This window comes from Pristis pectinata, chromosome 6 (assembly GCF_009764475.1).
Source record: "Pristis pectinata isolate sPriPec2 chromosome 6, sPriPec2.1.pri, whole genome shotgun sequence".
NCBI lineage: Eukaryota > Metazoa > Chordata > Chondrichthyes > Rhinopristiformes > Pristidae > Pristis > Pristis pectinata.
In genome coordinates this window covers 9,450,490-9,468,954 of record NC_067410.1, presented here as the reverse complement: position 1 = coordinate 9,468,954, position 18,465 = coordinate 9,450,490, and the positions used below count along the sequence as shown (strand labels likewise).

The window sequence follows — 18,465 nt, the reverse complement described above, 5'->3', positions numbered from 1 at the left end:
CCCAGAGCGACAATGGCTAACACGAGGGGGCATTATTTTAAGGTGATTGGAGGAAAGTATAAGGGGGATGTCAGGGGTAAGTTTTTTTACACAGAGAGTGGTGGGTGCGTGGAATGCACTGCCGGCAGAGGTTGTGGGGACAGATACATTAGGGACCTTTAAGAGACTCTTAGATAGGCTCATGAATGATGGAAAAATAGAGGGCTATGTGGGAGGGAAGGGTTAGATAGATCTTAGAGCAGGATAAAATGTTGACACAACATCATGGGCTGGAGGGCCTGTACTGTGTCATAATGTTTTGTGTTCAATATCAGGACACCTGGATAACACACAGTCTGATGCAACTTCAGAAAACAATTAGAAATGGGGGTGGAATTGGGTAGGTAAGAACACAACGATTTTAGATGGAATGAATCTCACAGCTTTGATCTTCCCCAGTGTTTGAGTAAAGGAAGTTCTGCTGCTTTGAGCTCAATCCTACCTTGATTCAAAGTCCACAAATACCAGCACAAAGGATTAACTGGTCAATGGCAGAGAACGTGCCCCCTCCCCACTCCAACACTCAGCTGAATTCAATTTTTACTTCTCCTTCTAGCTCAGAGGCAATAAGGAGTGAGGTAAATTAACACAAAGCAAAGACCAAGCTTGAGACCTTCCTACGCAGTTTTGCACTGGGGAGAGAATGAATGTGCCTTTTGGCAGTGTCACCGACTTGATGGAAAGATCTAAGAATGAAGTGTGAGTGCTTGTTATGGAACTGAGTAACCAGGTTATGAAGTGTCAAAAGCAATCTTTCTAATTCCTTAAAAGAAACCCACGCACATCTACATCATTTGCTAATCTTTGTGTGAGGTGTCCACGATGCATTGGCAGGCTTGGCTGAGGGCCTCTTTGTTGTGTTAGGCAGTGACTTACTAAAGACACACTACATAAGTTTGTATGTGTGGGGGGTGGGGGGGAGGAAAAGAAATTAAAGCCAGCCTGTAGGAGCCTGACTCCGTTAAACCTCCAGCCCTCCTCACCACCTCCACTTCTGTAAAACTTGCTTCTTTCATTGCCAGGTGAAGTTTCCAACATTCTTTGACCTGCTGTTCATTTGAGGATCTCATAGGACTCTTGTCTTTCAAAAAAAAGTGGTTTTGTTGGAATTGCATAGTTTCATAAAAAAATAAGTTTTATTTAGTGAGATCAAAGAGTGTACTTGTGATGAAAAGAAACTGAAATAAAACAAAAGCTCAAAGAGGGACTTGTGGATTAATGTTTCCAAAGGGAATAGAGTTGCCAGTTCTGCTTATCCGTCCTCCTGGAAACTTCTCCACATGTCTCTAACTGGTCCACCCCCAACTCTCTTCTTCCCCTCCAATATTTTTGAAGTTCAGAGTGAAATTGCTTGAAGGAAGTTGGGGGAAAAAAAAACATTAATGGTCTTTGTGATTTACGTCCTGGGTTTGTTTGCAGAATTGTCTGGGAGATTAATCCTGGGTTCCTGGAAACTCTGATGGGTCGGCAAGGCTGGTCAGTTGTGGACAGTTTCTTAAATTGGAAGACCAACAAGCTTACAGCAGACCAAAATGCATTCTTCCTGATCTCCCAGCAACAGTCGATATTTGTCTCAATGTGCATACCTGGGGATAGTCCGTGGAGCAGAGAGTCCTGTGTTATGCTGCTTCTGTCAAGGCCAGCATTTCTAATTGCTCTGGAGAAGGGGGAGGTGAGTTGTCACCTTGATCTGCTGCAGTCGGTGTGGTGAAGGTCCTGTCACCTTGAATTTGGGCAAGGGATTCAAGATTATTATTCTATGCCAACAAGTCAAGTCGAGTTTATTGTCATGTGCACAAGTACGGTGAGGTACAGGTAGAATGCAAAAACCTGTTCACAGCAGCATCACAGGAACATTGGTACAGACAACACACAGAACATAATTTATACATAAACTGTACATAAATTATACAAGGCAGTGAAAGAAAGACTGTAAAATAAGACATTAGTACAAAAACAAGTTCAAGGTAGTGCAAGAGGTGGTCCATAGTGTTCCGTTGCTGAGGTAGGGTTAGGTTTGTGCAGGTCGGTTCAAGAACCTGATGGGTTGTAGGAAAGTCGCTGTTCCTGAACCAGGTGGTCTGGGGCTTCAGGCTTCTGTACCTCCTGCCCGACAGCGTCAGTGAGAAGAGGGCAAGTCTTGGTGGGGATCCTTGACGCTAGATGTTGCCTTCATGAGGCAGCGCCTCCTGTAGATGCTGTCAGTGGTGGGGAAGGCTGTGCCCATGTTAGCAGAATAACATTTCCAAGTCAGGTTTGGGTGTTCACTTGCACCTGCTACTCTTGTCCTTTGAAAAGATGAGCCTGTGCATCCTGACCAGCCACTGTCCACTCTTCATGAACATTTAACACTATCATTGCCTATGTAAACATTTACAACATGATGTGAACAGCTGTGTGCATCGCAGTGTAACAGGGTGTAGAATATTTGGGCTTTGACTGCGGAAGGAGAGAAGGGAGTTGCCAAGCACAGTTCAAGTCCCATCACAGCGCTGAGGAATTTGTAAAGGGCTGTCTGGGGCTCCATCCATCCAGTTTGCTTTCTTCTGAGAACATTTTTTGTGTCTGGTCTCTTTATTTAAGGAAGGATGTAAATGCATTGGAAGCAGTTCAGAGAAGATTTACAAGGAATGAGCAGATTTTCTTTTGAGGAAAGGTTGGATACACTGGGCTTGTATCCAATGGAGTTTAGAAGAATGAAAGGGGCTTGACTGAAACATTTAAGATCCTGTGAAGTCACTGTTTAAAAATAAGTGGATGTCAATTTAGGACTGAGATGAGGCAAACGTTTTCCTCTCAGAAGATTGTGAGTCTTTAGGATTCTCTTGAAAGGGCAGTGGAAGCAGAGTCTTTCAATATTCTTAAAAGGTAGAGGTAGATTGATTGATAAGCAAGGGGATGAGAAGTTACCAGAGGTTGGGGGAACATAGAGCATGAGGTGGCATTCAGATCAGCCAAGATCACAGGGAGTGGTGATCCTGCTCCCAATATGTATGATCACTTGTCCCTGGAGAAGGAGTTGGTGTTGTCCATTGGGTAAGAAGCCTTTTGTGACAAGTGGATACCTCAGGGACGGACTAGTGTGCCCCTGGGAATAGCATCTTAAGTTAAGTTTTTTGCCTTTTATTGTTGTGAAATAAAATTATTTAGAAAACAAAACATAAAGAATGATATGAAAACTGCATGTAAACAATTGCTGTAACAGTGCAGTTGCAGGTTTTGGCTGGCAGGTGGCATTGTAGAGCAGATTTTGGAAGTCTTGTAAACTCTTCTTGTAAAAAGGAAAGGAACTTGCATTTGTATAATGCAGTTTATGATTATCCCAAAGTGCTTTACAGCCAATGAACTACTTTTGAAGTCCAATCTCTGTTGTAATATTGGAAATGTAGTGGCCAATTTGTGCACAGCAAGTTCCCTCAAACAATAATGTGTTAATAACACTTTGTTCTCTTTTTAATGATGTGATTTAGAACATAGAACATTATATCACAGTACAGGCCCTTCAGCCCACAATGTTGTGCTGACATTTTATCCTGCTCTAACATCTATCCAACCCTTCCCTCCCACATAGCCCTCCATTTCTCTATCATTCATGTGGCTATCTAAGAGTCTCTTAAACGTCCCTAATGTATCTGCCCCTGCCGACAAAGGTAAATATTGGCCAGGTTATCTGGGATCTTCAAACTTCTTAAGGCAGTTCCTCAGGAAAAAGGATGACTTGCTTCCTTTCTGGTTTTGTGGATTCTGAGGCCAATATTAGACCTGCAGATACTTGCTCATATGGGCGTAGTATGTGAGATGGTGCACTCCTTCCGCCATGTGCACTGGGCTTCTGTGTGCTCCCAATTCATGGCCTTGAGGTTCTCAATACTTTCCTGAAATCTTCTTCTTCCACTTTGAGCAGTCATGGGCCAGAGATTCCCAAGAGTCAGTGAGGATATTGCATTTTTTCAAGGAGGCTTTGAAAAAATCTATTCTTCTGACCACGGAGTAATCTCTCCTCATGGCAGAGGTTAGAATGGAGTGATTGTGTTGGGAATATGGTGTCAGGCAAGTGAACAACATGGGACAAAGGTCTCAATGCTGGGAATGTTGGCCTGGAAGAGGTCACATGTTGGTTTGCTATCCTTCCAGTGAATTTGGAGGATTTTGTGGAGAGAGTGTTGGTGGTATCTTTCCAGGGCTTTGAGGCACCTGCTGTAGGTAGTCCAGGTCTCAGAAACATAGGAGAGTAGGGAACACTGCTGCCCAGTAGACCACGAGTTTTGCACCAGGTCTGAGGTCTTGATCTTCAAATAGCCTTTTCCTCAATCAAGCAAAGGGTGTGCTGGTGCTTTGAAGTTAATGGTGAATTTCATCAGTGTCTTCACTGAAAGGTGGCTTCCAAGAGATAGGATGTGGTTCACATTTTCAAGAGTCCCACCATGATCACTTAATGTCAGACTGTGGCGTCTTGACAGCTGGGGCAAGTTGGTAGGGGACCTTAAGCTTGCAGATGTTGCATGTAAGGCTCTTCCTCTCAAATGCTCAGTGAAAGCACCGACAAAGGAATGGAGCATTTCTAAGGCCATCACATCGATTGTAAAGTATGGTTGCCGGGAGTGCACACAATACTCCACTTGTGGTCGAGCCTGTGTTTTATAAAGTTTCATTGGATTGATTTGCTCTTCTCTACTCTGTTTATAAAGCCCAGGCACCTCCTCAACCTGCCCTGTCATTTTCAATGATCTTTGCTCATATACCCCTAGATATCACGGTTACTGAGCCCCTTTATAGATTGTGGCCGCTAGTTTATGTTATATCTCTTCATTCTTTTCACCGAAATGTAACACACTTGAACGTAATGCACTTCACGCAAATGAAGTGCACTTTTCCATGTTAAATTTCAAACATTTGGCACTTACCTGTCTATGTCCCCCCCATTACTAATATAATTACTATTCCCCCTGATGGTTTACTACCCTTCTCAACTTTGTGTCATCTGCAGGTTTGGAAACTGTGGCCTATATTAAGAAGAGCAGTGATGCTGGTACCGACTCCTGTACATTTTCCTCCAGTCTGAAAAGTGACCATTCACCACAACTTTCCTGTCACTCTGATAACTTCCCGAATGAATCCAAGTGATTGTTAATTAGAGTCATGGACAAGTACAGCACAGAAAACGGCCCTTCAGCCCACTGAGTTTGTACTACCATCAGCCACCCATTCACATCAATCCTACATTAATCCTTTTTTTTATTCTCCCCACATTCTTCTCAATTCTACCACTCGCCCACACACTAGGGGCAATTTACAGCAGCCAATTAACCTACCAATATGCACGTGTTTGGGATGTGGGAGGAAACCACAGCACCTGGAGGAAACCCATGTGGTCAGAGGGAGAACGTGCAAGCTCCGCACACACAGCACCCGAGGTCGGGATTGAACCCAGGTCTCTGGCGCTAAGAGGCAGCGGCTCCACCAGCTGCGCCACTGTGACAGCCCGTGTCCCTCATCAACATTTCTCCACAACTAAAGGTTAACGCATCAACAGTTAACAAATTGATTTACTTGAATTTAAGCTTAAATTCAGCACAGAAGGGAGACAATTTCTTACTGGAATTATGTGGGATCAGTGTTTTGCAACATTAAGTATTAGGATGTCCCCTGTAGTAACACCAGAGTCCAAGAATCTGTAGCCCTCCCAAGTAGAACAGGAATAATATAGAGGATAAATGCAGGAGAAAACGTCTGGGAGAGAAAGAGAAATAAGCACAATGATATCATCTTAGTGTTATTAAGGCTTGCCAAAATTCATTCTGGCACATTACTGTTTGTGGCTTTTTATAAATGCTTGGGAGAGATAATTCAGATTAATAGATAGCTCTTGGCAGCAGCTTCTGAAGAAGGAATTCAGTTTAGTTCGAGACAATAACACACAATTCACCACAGAATGCAGAAAACAATTCATTAACCTCCATCAGGCATGCAATTGAAGATTTGAAGGGACCTTTGAACAACCTGGAGAAAACTCACTTTCACTGATCTCACTTTAATTTGAGATAAATATATATTTCTTTAAACTCTTGAAAGTCAGGTTCTCTCAGCTGTAGCAATTTTCCCTCTGAAGTCAGAAGGTCATTGTTTCAAGCTCCCATTCAGAGGCTTGAGAAGAAATTTGAGGCTGATGGATTGCTGGAGGTGACAAATTTTCGGATGAGTCATTAATCTCAGTCTTCCCTCTCGGATATCTTGGATGACACAACAGATCCAATGTCGAGTTTATTGTCATGTGCGCAAGTACGGTGAGGTACAGCTACAATGAAAAACTTGCTTGCAGCAGCAGCATCACAGGCACATAGGCACAGACAACACACAGGACATAAATTATACATAAATTGTACATAAATGATACAATAAATCAGTGAAGAAAAAGACTGTGCAAAACAAGACGTTAGTACAAAAACACAATTAGAACAGGTTCATGGTCGTGCATTCTGTAGTGTTCCAGTCCAATGGTACCATACTGGAGAAGGGCAGAGAGTTTACCCCTCAACCAATGACACCAAAGAATACAATCTAGGTAAACTAATGTAATTAAAAGCTGACGTATCCTTGGATCCATGGGTCTCAAGAGGAGTGGCTGCAGGAATAATGGATACAGAGGTTGTGATCTTCCAAAAATCCATTGTTTTGGAAAGATTCCAGCAGGTTGGAAACCCACAAAATTAAGGCCCCTTTTATAAAAAAGGAAGGAGACAGTAAGGAAGAATCAACATAGCCATTAGCCCGATATCTGTCATTGGGAAATTGCTGCAATCCATTATCAAGTAGGTTGTAGCTAGCTGTTCAGAAAATCATGATACAATTATGATTTTCTGAATGTAAACGTGGTTTTATGAAATGGAAATTGCGTTTGACACATTTATTTGAGGTCTTTCGGGTGTGACCAGCAGGCTGACGAAGGTTCTTCGACCTGAAATGTTGACTCTGTTTCTCTTCCCATAGATGCTGCCTGACCCGCAGAGTATTTCCAGTATTTTCTGTTTTTGGTTTAGTTTTCCAGTGTCTGTTGTTTTTGTTTGATTTGACCCACAGGCAGGATAAGGAACCCAGTAGATCCAGTGTATTTGGATTATTTGCAGAAGGCATTTGATAAAGTTCCACTTACAATACAAGAACCTAAAGAACTACAGGTGCTGTATTCACATGGAGAGAGGCTTGGCTGACCAACAGAAATCAGAGTCAGGATAACTGAGTCATTTTCAGGTTAACATGTTGTAACTAGTTGGATGCCTCAGTGCTGGGGCTTCACTTATTTGTAATGCACATTAATGACTTGGATGAGGTGAACAAGTGCACTATATCCAAATTTGCGGATGATGTGTAGATGGACGGGAAGATTAGTTTGCAAAGGGATGGTGAAAGGCTAAATGAGTGAGCAAACATTTGGCAACTGGAGTATAATGTGGGGGAAATATGAGGTCATCCACATTGGTAGGAAGAGGATGCCAGAGATGCCTTAATTGTGACCATTTTCAAGAGTGGAGACAAGTTTGATTACAGAGGGGTCTCCCTGCTCTCCTTCACAGGGAAATTCATTGCAAGTAGCTTCCTCAAACTTCTCCTCCCAGTGACTGAAGAGCTCCTCCCAGAGTCACAATGTGGATCCAAATAATCAAGGGACACAGAGGACGTGACCTTCACTCTACAGCAACTCCCAGTAAAGTGCAGGGAGCAGCATCAATCACTACTCATGGCTGACTTTGACCTTGCTAAAGCTTTTGACTCTTGTCTGCTGAGAGAGATTAGGTAGGATCCTTCTCAAATTTGTCACCATTTTCCACCTGCTTCATAATGACATGCAAACTATGCTTTGCACCAATGGATCCATCACCAACCCTATACCAATGTGGACCAAACATTGCTTTGATCTTTCTCGCCTCCAATTCTTCAGCCACCTGGCGATTGACAGATCTGTGGTAGAAACAAGTCATTTTCAACCACAAGGGTCTGTTCAAGAAGAAAGAGTTGGGGCCATTCCACCAGGGAGAGTTACATGGGACAAGCAGGTGAAAATCAAATCACAAAACAAAAAGGACAATTTGATGCTTTTTGGTTGGCCCAACACAGGAGCCAGATTTCACAAGATCATCGAGGTTGCTGAAAACAACACAGAAATATAAAGTTAAATTTTCCACAAACTACAGCTGACTTTTAAGTAACCTAGGCACATCGCCAGGCAACATTTTTGCTGTGTTTAGCTGTAATGCTAAGTATGTCACCTGCTTTAGTTGTTGCTATCTTGGCGTCGGGTATGTTGGTATAATGACCCTTTGCTCTCTGTGATTATTATTTACAGTCACATGAGGCACTCTGAAGTGATCAGGCATCGTCCTGTAAAAATAACTTAGTTTATTAATTGTTGCCAACAGTCACATTTAACTAAGAAAACACAGCAATAGGTAAGCAACACACAATGCACTGGAGGAACTCAGTGGGTCAGGCAACATCTATGGAGGGAAATGGACAGTTGGTGTTTTGGGTCGAGTCCCTTCATCTGGACCATCTAAGTCCATCTTCATCTGAGTCTCGATGAGAGGTCTCCACCTGAAACGTTGACTGTCCATTTCCCTCTACAGCTGCTGCCTGACCTGCTGAGTTCCTCCAGTGCATTGTGTGTTGCTCCAGATTCCAGCATCTGCAGTCTTGTATATCTCCTGTAAAGCATTAGGTATACATGGTGAGGTAACTTGATGGAAGTACATTCAAGGCGCATTTTATAGAGACTACCAGGAGCATTATACTTCATTGTACCTCAGTGGACACTGAAGAATGTGGAGTAAAATCCGGTGGATGCAGGGGTGTGGAACTGTGGTATACATATCATCCTCATCCACTGTCAACCATGGAGGGTAATGGTTTGTATAGATCACCCCGATGTGGATTAATGTGATGTGCAAGAGACTGCCATGGAGATCAATGAACAATGGGATATAACCCACTGGAAAGTAATACAGAGGATACATCACTTAAGGAGAAGCGATCTTTGGCTAAACATCACAGGAATAAATTCTGGAAATGGAGAATTGACGTTTGGGGCCAACACCCTTCATCAAATTGCTTGGTCAGAATCAGAATCAGTTTATTAAGTTGTGAAATTTGTGTTTTGCGGCAGCAGTACAATGCGAGACATAAGCATTACTATATGTTACAAAAATAAATAAATCGTGCAAAAGAGGAATAACAAGGTAGTGTTCATGGGTTCATGGACCGTTGAGAAATCTGATGGCGGAGGGGAAGAAGCTGTTCCTGAAATGTTGAGTGTGGGTCTTCAGGCTCCTGTAGCTCCTCTCCAATGGTAGTGATGTGAAGAGGGCATGTCCTGGGTGGCGAGGGTCCTTAATGATGGCCCTCTGCAGCCTTTTTCGATCCTGCATATTGGAGGCTCTATACCAGGCTGTGGTACAACCAGTCAGAATGCCCTCCATCGTACATCTTTAGAAATTTGCAAGAGTCTTTGGTGGCATACCAAATCTCCTCAAGCTCCTAATGAAGTAGAACCGCTGGTGTGCCTTCTTCGTGATTGCATCAATGTGTTGGGCCCAAGGTAGATCCTCTGAGATGTTGATGCCTAGGAACTTGAAGCTACTCACTCTTTCCACCGCTGACCCCTCAATGAAGACTGGTGTGTGTTCTCCTGACTGCCCCTTCCTGAAGTCCGCAGTCAATTCCTTGGTCTCTCTGATGCTGAGTGTGAGGTTGTCGTTGCGACACCACCCAACCAGCCAATCTATCTCACTCCTCATTGCCGTCTAAGATTCTGCCAACAACAGTGGTGTCATCGGCGAATTTATAGATTGCGTTTGAGCTGTGCTTAGCCATACAGTCATAAGTGTGGAGAGAGTAGAGCAGTGGGCTAAGCACATATCCTTGAGGTACGCCTGTGTTGAGCATCAGCAAGGAGGAGATGTTCTTACTGATCTGCACAATGACTGCGGTCTCCCGATAAGCACCCTTCCTTCCATTCTTTAATTTTTTTCTTTTTCTCTTTGTCTTTTTATTTATTAATCACTTTGTCATTATTTCTCTCTGACTGTTCCTCTCTCTTTTGCTCTTTCTCTATTTCATAGAGTTATAGAAAGTTTACGACAATGAAGGAGGCCATTTAAGGAGACCATCACATCTATGTTGTTCAAGAAAGAGCTACCCAGCCTAATCAGACCTTCCAGCACTGGGTCCATTGCCCTGCTGATCACGTCTCTACAAGTAACATTAACGTACTGTTTAAATGTGATGAGTTTCTGTCTCTACCTACCTCTTGAGCACTGAGTTTTGTTTCCCCATATTCCAATCAATTCTGCTCAGATTCTACCAATCACCTATACACTGGGAACAATTTACAGTGACCAATTCACCAAACATGCTGCTCCTTGTATATTCTATTCCTTGGCTAATAAAGAAAAGCGTCAAGTATGTCTTTTTTTAACCACCTTGTTGACCTGTCTTGCTGCCTTCAGGTAACTCTGCTCCCCCTCTGTCCCTCTCCTGACCCACCCAGTTCCTCCTACACACACCCCAGTCCCCCATCACCCTGTTTCTTTCCCCTTCTCCACCCACTCTATCTGTCCATCACCCACACACTCCTCCCATTGGGTCCCCTCCTCTTACTGTTCCCATCTGCCCTCCCCACCTCTCTTATTTGGTTCCATGCTCCACCTTCCTTTCCTATTATCTGCAGGCCTTTGTCACCTCCATCTCTCATCTCCCATCCTCTATTGCTGTTCCCACTCTCCCCTCCTCCATCTGCCTGGCTCCCCCCATCACCTGGACCCACCTATCGCTCTTGCCTCACCCCTTCCCCCTCACCTCTTTACACTGGCCATCTCCCCTCTATCTTTCAGTTCAGATGAAGGGTCTCGACCTGAAACATCAACTGTTCCTTTCCCTCCACAGATGCTGCCTGACCCGCTGAGTTTCTCCAGCTTCTTGTTTGCTGCTATCTTTAAGGATCTGTCAACATAGACTCCAAGGTCCTTCCATTCACCCACACCATTAATATCCTCCAATTTATTGTACATTCCCTTGCCTTGTTTCACCTCCCTAAAGACATTACTTCACACTTCTCTGGATTAAATTCCATTTGACACTTTCCTGCCCAAATCACCAGACCATGCACAAGATAAGATATCTTTATTAGTCACATATAGATCGAAACACACAGTGAAATGCATCTTTTGCGTAGAGTGTTCTGGGGGCAGCCCGCAAGTATCGCCACGCTTCCGTCGCCAACATAGTCTTTGGAATGTGGGAGGAAACCGGAGCGCCCGGAGGAAACCCATGCAGACACAGGGAGAACGTGCAAACTCCTTACAGACAGCGGCCGGAATTGAACCTAGGTCGCCGGCGCTGTAAAGCGTTACACTAACCGCTACACTACCGTGCCTGCCCTCCTGCAATCTGAACTTTTCTACACAGTGTCAACCACAGGGCCCATTTTAATATCATCAGCTAACTCCTTTATTGTATCTGTACATTTAGGTCTAAACCATTAGTAGACTCTGCAAAAAGGAAAGGACTGTGTACTGAGCCCTGTGGAATCTCACAGCTTTCAGTCCTCCAGTCACCAAAACACCCATCACACTTTACTTCCTGCCACTGATCCAGTTTTAGGTTGAATTTGTCACTCACTCTTGGATGCCATGGGCTTTTACATTTTTGATGCACCTATAATGTGGGACATGTTAAAGTCCGTATGGTCTACATCAAATGCCCTGCCTTCATTGACCGTTCTTGCTTCTCTCTCTTCCTCATGCTTATCCCCTTTGCTTTTAGTATCTTTCTCTTTCACTCCATCAATTTCTCTTTTTTCCTTCCCTTTTATTTTCTCTTTTTCTTAGAAAGCATCCTATCCGGATACATCACAGTTTGGTACGGCAACTGCTCTGCCCAGGACCGCAAGAAACTTCAGAGAGTTGTGGGCACAGCTCAGCACATCATGGAAACCAGCCTCCCCTCCATGGACTCTGTCTACACTCCTCGCTGCCTTGATAAAGCAGTCAACATAATCAAAGACCCCACCTATCCCGGAAATTCCTCCCATCAGGTGGAAGTTACAAAAGTCTGAAAGCACGTACCACCAGGCTCAAGGACAGCTTCTATCCCGCTGTTATAAGACTACTGAGCGGACATCTTGTACAATAAGATGGACTCTTGACCTCACAATCTACCTCGTCATGGCCCTTGCACCTTATTATCTGCCTGCGCTACACCTTCTCTGTAACTGTAACATTATATATTCTGCATTCTGTTATTGCTTTTCCCTTGTACTACCTCGATGTACTGACGTGATGAAATGATCTGTCTGGATGTGTCTTTACTGCATCTCGGTACATGTGACAATAATAAACCAATTTACCACATAGTAATTTATTTGCAGAGAGTGGGCCATGCGAAGTAATGGCTTGCGATGGTTGCCGACAATATAATTGACGGTATAATTGAACTGGGTTTCCTCCAGGTGCTCCGGTTTCCTCCCACTTTCCAAAGACATACAGGTTAGGAAGTTTTGGACATGCTATGTTGGCGCCGGAAGCGTGGCGAGACTTGTGGGCTGCCCTCAGAACACTCTACGCAAAAAGATGCATTTCACTGTGTGTTTCGATGTACACGTGACTAATAAAGATATCTTTAATTCTTTAACTCTCCTCTAATTTATAAAGGAAACGGGAATGGATAGGCTGTACACTGCACAAGCTCCTTGGTATTGTTATTCTGACTGCCCTCAATTGCTGTGATTCTCCATAATGCATTTCAGTGAATTACTAACCTGAAAGATTGCATGATAAAATAATTTTCCTCAACCTATCTGATTCACCAGCTCTTTCTTTAGCCAACATGCCACTAGTTCAAGCACCAAACTGGACAAAGGCTAAATGGTTCTTTCACAATCCACAAGCACAGCAACAGTGCTTCTACAGATCACTTGTTCTTTGTGTTGGACATATAAAATTTGAAACATTTACAAATACAGTTACTGAAATCTCTTAGTATGAAGTAATGTAATCCTTTAATAGCCCCTCAATGTAATTCCCTTTCTATGATGTTATCCTGGTGTGTCAACATTCTGTGAAAGCAATGGAGTGATTGTACTTTACTAATAAAACATGGAGTGGTTTCAAAATGTTTCATTATTTCTTGTAACATAAGCCAGGAAGCAGATATGTTAGTCATTATCCCAGATGGAGTAATTATTAGCCAATCAAAATTGACTGACATTAATTCACTGATATCATCACGCAACAACTGAGAGATGCTCAATCATAGAAAGATGGAACTTTTATGGCACACAAGGAGGTCGTTCAGGCTATCATATCCAGGCCAGCTCCCTGCTAGAGCAATCTATTCAATCCCATTCTCCCTGCTCTGTCCCTGTAGATATCAGGTAGATATCCAGTTTCATTTTGAAGGCCCTGATTCTGTTTCCACCACCCCTTTGAACAGTGAATTCCAGACTTATCTCTTCCTTACACATTGGCCATTTAAACTGAAGGAGCGCTTAATGTGTTACAAGTTGTTTTAAGGAATTGTAATATAATTAGCATTTCGTCTCGAATTAATGGGTTCCTTTTTGAGCCTCTGTCTCTGCTTGTCTCTCTTGCTTCCTTGTCAGTGGTAAATAAACTAGCAGTGAGGCTGTTGATCACAAAGAATAACTTTAATGTTTATTTAGAACATAAGAGATGATTATTGCCTTGTAAACTCTGACCTAGACCATATGGTTCAAGTGCTTCTTCTATGGAAGATGTGCCCAAAGAACATGTGCAGCTTTTAGCATGTCATTTAATTTCAACTAACACAAAGCAGCTGTAACATTTGTCTTCCTCTTTGCCTGACATCCTTTGAATGCCGTGGAAGGTTATGAACTGACACCACATTCGTCAAGTGGCTCAGGCATTGGGAACAATATTACACAAGGCGATGGCATGACTGATTTAAGTTGCTTGTTGCAATGGTTGACTCCTCTGTTAGCTTGGGCCTGGTGATGTGTGATTATCACGTTTGTTTTCACTGAGGTTCTTGTGCTGTCTGTTCTTACTTCTCTGCTTCCAATGATGGTTGGATGCAATAGTTCTCTTGATGGCAGAGGACAGAGGCTTTTCTTCAATCACATTTACATGGTGGTCTTGTGAACTGACAGTTCATAACCAGTTTCCCCATGATCCGGTGGGGGTGGGGTGGTGGTGTGGCTCACCTCCATCAACCCAGTGTCAACCTTGGCTCTGTCGGTCACATGCTCGCTGCTGAATCTGAAGGTTTGGGGTTCAGTCTGAGGTTCAGTTCCCACACCAGTGATCCAACAAAAAGTCTTGGCTGACTCTCCAGAGCAGAACCCATGGAGTGCTGCTCTGTCAGATGTGCTGCTTTCTGGATGAGTTGTTAAAGCCAAGGCTGCCTCTACTTTTTGTCGTGAATGTAAAAGAACTCATGGAAACTCTTTGAAGGAGAGCAGATGAATTCTTCCTGTTCAAACCAATGATTCTATCTTGATCACCATCATTAATACAGATTATCTGATCATCACCACATTAATATTACTGGGAGATTGCTGAGTACAAATTGGGGGCCATGTCCTCTCCTTTACAGCTGTGACTACACTGCAAAGATCTATCATTGCCTGTAAAGTCCTATGTGAACATGTGACAGGCAAGCATCTCCCTCCCTCTCTCTCTCTCTCTCTCTCTCTCTCTTTGAATTTGGTTGGCTGTGATGAATATGATATAAAGTCCAGTGCACTTGGGCAGAATGGACAAGAAAGTCAACGGAAATGAGGTGTGATTCACTGAACATTTCAGAGAACGACACTGCCTCCTGTAAACTGAGAGCAGAGAAGTTTGGAGAAATTGTATTCTGGGTCACTGAGAAGCCAGACTTTATATGGACTCCTCCTGCTCAATTGGTTTCCAATTACCTCTTCAGGAGCTTACTGATGAGATAAGCGAACACTTTTCTTTACTCAGTACTTTATTCATAATCTTAGAAATGACTCTCAATAGACAATTGGATATGTGAGCAAATGCCTGAACCAATTTGTGCATGGCAAGATTACACAAGGAATAAGATGCGAATACAATCGGTTGGTTTTACTGGGTGAATCTTAGGTCGTAGATCTTCAAAAAGCCCTATAGTGGAGATAAGGAACATTGGCTTCGCTGTCTTAAATTTAAATTTTTAAATTTTATTTACAGCATGGTAACAGGCCCAATGAGTCCGCACTGCCCATTTTAAACCCAAATTAACCTACCCGTACGTCTTTTAGAATGTGGGAGGAAACCGGAGCACCCGGTGGAAACCCACGCAGACACGGGAGAACATACAAACTCCTTACAGACAGCGACAGGAGTCGAACCCCGATCGCTGGTGCTGTTATAGCATTGTGCTAACCGCTACGCTACCGTGCGTGCCGTGTCTTATCAGCAGGATGACACTTCCTGACTGTGCAGCACTGTCCTGTAGTATTCGTCTGGAGGATGTGCTCAAGGACTGGAGTGGGGCTTGAATGATTAAGTTATGAGACATATCCAAAGACATGGGTTCAAATCCCCCCACTGTAGCTGTGGAATTTAAATTCAGCAAGCTAAACAAATCTGAAATTTTAAGAAGCGAATCTTAAAGATGGTGAACATGAAGATACTGTTGTTAAGAATTAGTAGGTAGGACTGATGTCAAAAGAAAGTACACTCTCAAGGGCAAGACCCTTAACAGTGTTGAAGAGCAGAGAGACCTTGGGGTGTAAGTCCATGACTCATTGAAAGTGGCTACACAGGTAGTCAGGGTGGTTAAGAAGGCTTATGGAATGCGTGCCTTTATTAATCGAGGTATTGAGTACAGGAGTCAAGAAGTTATGCTGCATCTCTATAGAACTCTGGCTAGGCTGCATTTAGAGTATCGCGTGCAATTCTGGTCACCTCACTATAGGAAGGATGTCGAAGCTTTAGAGAGGGTGCAGAGGAGGTTTACCAGGATGCTGCCTGGATTAGAGGGCATGTGCTATCAGGAGAGGCTGGTCAAACTTGGGCTTTTTTCTCTGGAGCGGTGGAGGCTGAGGGGTGATCTGTTGGAGGTGTATAAAATTATGAGGGGCATAGATAGGGTGGACAAGCAATATGTTTTTCCCATTATTGAATGATCCAATACCAGAGGGCATCCATTTAAGGTGAGAGCGGGTAGGTTCAGAACAGATGTGAGGGGTATGTTTTTACTGAGAGAGTGGTGGATGCCTAGAATGCGTTGCCTGATAGGGTGGTGGAGGCAAATTTATTGGGGGGTTTTAAGAGGGGCTTGGATGGGCACATGAATGAGAGGAAAATAGAGGGATATGGGCATTCTGTAGGCAGGAGGGAATAGCTATGTCGGCACAACATTGTGGGCCAAAGGGCCTGTTCTGTGCTGTACTGTTCTATGTTCTATGTTCGAACCCGACTGGCTCACCAGGGAAGGAGATTTGCTGCCTTTACCTGCTCCAGCTTGCGGGTAACTCCGGACCTGTAGTATGGTTGGTTCTTATTTCAGGGGCAATTAAGGATAGGCAATAAATGCCAGCAAAGTCCGGCTCACTTGAGAAATGGAAAAAAACGTGATTGGCTATCTGCCAGGCAAGGTTGTTTCCAACCTACCTTAGCTGATCCCTAAGTGCCTGCAACCAGGTTGTATTTTTAAAAGGCAGCTGAATTAAAAGAGGCATTGACTGCAATCAAACTTGTGTTAAATGAAAGGATAGGAATGAAACCATGACTCGATGCTGCTTCCTCTGAACCTTCCTTCCACCTTGGGTTTGTTACTTAATTTAATTTAATATTCTATTTGCGCAGCCCAGCATTGGTCCTCCATTTCAGACGTATCTGCCTGTCCTGAACACCAGAAGGAATGTTTTAAAGTACCAGGGCAGACACAATAGCTCACATTGTGCTCCACCAATGGTAGGCTGCTGAGGAATTTGCCCTCTTCTGTGATTACTGAAAGTCCTGCACAGTCTCCCGCAGTTTGGAATTAATCTCGAAGGAGGCTGAATCTAACACACTGACTGGGAGTTGGGAGGCTGCTGTCTGCATCCAGTAAGTGTGTGCTTTATGAAACTTCATGCCACTGGCTGCACCTGTTTTTGCTGTGTGGAAGTTACTTTATCCATGAGGCTTTTTTGGCATGGTTTTCTTCTTAAATTGTAAGCAGAACAGTTAAAGAACCTGCACCCCTACTATTTGTGCATACAGTTGGCAATGTGAAGTGTGACAATGGGTACATATGGAGCATGAAGGCACTAATGCTACATGTGTACCTGTTGTCAAGTGGAGCCTTACAAAAGGGATTTGGACAAGTGCATAGCTCCTTTTAAGCTCAAATGCATCCAGCCAGAAGCTAGAAGTTAACTTGGGTTGTGAGCTGTCGCCAGGTCTCCACTTTGCTGTGATGGGATGTTATTTGAGAGGCCAGCATTCGTTAGTTGAGAGAAACGGAAGGTAGGAAAGGTATCAGCAAAAGAGGAGAAATTTGGATTCCTAGTTGTGGTGAGATTGAGATGGTGCTGCTTAGAGCAAAATGGGAAGAAGGGGAAAGAAGACTTTAAGATGGAACTTTGCATGTTGGCTGTGATTAAAACTGGAAGCAACTTGCTGCTTTTCAGCAGTTATTTTATTCTACTGACCCTATATTGATCTGTTTGTTCGTCTTGATCTGGCGCTCTCTCTCTCTGTCTCTCTTTCTCTCTCTCTCTTTCTCTCTTTCTCTCTCTCTCTCTCTCCCTCTCTCTATTTATTCCTTTCTGTCTCCTATCTTTTTCTGCCTCTGAAACTTTCTCTTGCTTTTTCAGTAATGGAACAGAGGGACCTGGGAGTACAAATGCATAGTTCATTGAGAGTGGCATCACAGGTAAACTGGAAAGAGTGCAGAAAAGACCTACGAGGGTGTTGCCAGGACTAGAGGGCCTGAGTTACAGGGAGAGGTTGGCCAGGCTAGGTCTTTATTCCTTGGAACTTAGGAGAATGAGGGGCGACCTTATAGAAATGTTGAAGATTATGAGAGGCATAGACAAGGTGGATGGTATCAGTCTTTTCTCCAGGGTAGGGGAGTCCAAAACTAGGGGGCATAGATTTAGGGTGAGAGGGGAAAGATTTAAAAGAGACCTGAGGGGCAACTTTTTCATGCAGAGGGTGGTGAATATATGGAATGAGCTGCCAGAGGAAGTGTTTGAGGCAGGTACAATAGTATCATTTAAGAAACACTTGGATAGGTACATGGAGGGGTGGGGCTTGGAGGGATATGGGCCGAAAGTAGTAAATTGGGACTAGCTGGGTGGGCACTGTGGTCGGCATGGACTCATGGGCCGAAGGGCCTGTATCGTGTTGTATTGCTCTGTGACTCTATGACTCAGTATTTATTTGCGTGGCTCTT

At 43.7% G+C, this 18,465-nt stretch overlaps 1 protein-coding gene across 1 annotated transcript in view; it reads left to right on the top strand.

The window, feature by feature from the left end:
- Window positions 1-17,077: 17,077 nt before the first annotated feature.
- The window catches only part of sema3b (sema domain, immunoglobulin domain (Ig), short basic domain, secreted, (semaphorin) 3B), a 376,487-nt gene continuing 375,099 nt past the window's right edge, over window positions 17,078-18,465 (top strand). The window contains exon 1 of the mRNA XM_052017532.1: window positions 17,078-17,132. The gene's annotated coding sequence lies outside the window, so the exon portion shown is untranslated. The remainder of the gene's footprint in view (window positions 17,133-18,465) is intronic.